Here is a 1,120-nt window from a genome sequence, read left to right on the forward strand (position 1 = left end):
GAGTGCTCACCCTTCTGCCGGTACATGGAGGGCTCCTTCTCCAGCGGGAGGTTGGCTTGCTCCACCCGCTCAGTCTCAGGCGCCTGGTACCTGATGATCTGTGTCTGACAGACGCTTTGGTCCCACTCTCTGAACACATCCTCCACAATGTGTCCAGCAGTGGACCGCTGGATCAGAACCGGCTCAGGTTTTAAAGAGGACTGCTTCGTTTTCTAGGAGTAAATCAGTATTTTGCAATTACTCATTCATTCGTTTTTCCCGTTTCCGTTGGCTGCTTATGTACACGTGTGCGAGGTGCTGAACTTGGAATCGGACTTTGCTGTGTCAAGATGAACCTATGGCGGTGGAGACGTAGACCGCCCTGCAGGGGGGCTGAGCTGCTGTAGAGACGGAAGCGGGGAATGGGTTCAAATAGCAATTGTAAGTGCTTGGCACTTATTCCTATAAATACCTTTACTGTACCGACATCGATATATTGTTCCCTCTATTTCGTCTGAGAAATGTACTTATTGTAATGTGCTTTGGATAAAAGCGTCTGCTAGATGCCCTCTATGTAAATGTTCTCCATCCGTCAATAAGACTGCAGTACAGAACTCTCCTGAGGAACTCCTCTGACGAACTCTGAAGAGCCTTCCCTCCATCCCCTGCTCCAGCCCTGGAGATAAGGAGACAAAGACATCTTCATCAACGTATGAAGAGCATTCAACACATCGTTAAGGGCTCCTCAAATGAAGCGAACATTTCCCTAGACAACATATAGCTTTCTTTTACAGCAAATCATCAATTAAATGTTGTTACGGTAAGTAATGGAGAAACATAATCTACAACTCCTTTTGCTGTTGTTGGGTTTCAATTAAACCAGCGAGTACTGTTTTATTACTTGGATCTCATCAGAATTCTGAGTCCTTATTCCTTAGTACCGTCCATTCTCCTAGTTGATTACCTTGAGTGGGGATGGAGGTTTCCCCAGGGTTGTCTGAGTGTTCCCAAGCCAGTAGGGCCTCGCCAAACTCCTGCTTAGGAGGTCTGAAGTATGCCAGTCATCCTCCACAATACATCCACACAGAAAAGCAGCTTGGATTTAGTGATCATGTATCTGTTCTTAGAAAAAAATAATCAA

The sequence above is a fragment of the Gadus chalcogrammus genome, chromosome 21, assembly GCF_026213295.1.
Source record: "Gadus chalcogrammus isolate NIFS_2021 chromosome 21, NIFS_Gcha_1.0, whole genome shotgun sequence".
Taxonomy (NCBI): Eukaryota; Metazoa; Chordata; class Actinopteri; order Gadiformes; family Gadidae; genus Gadus; species Gadus chalcogrammus.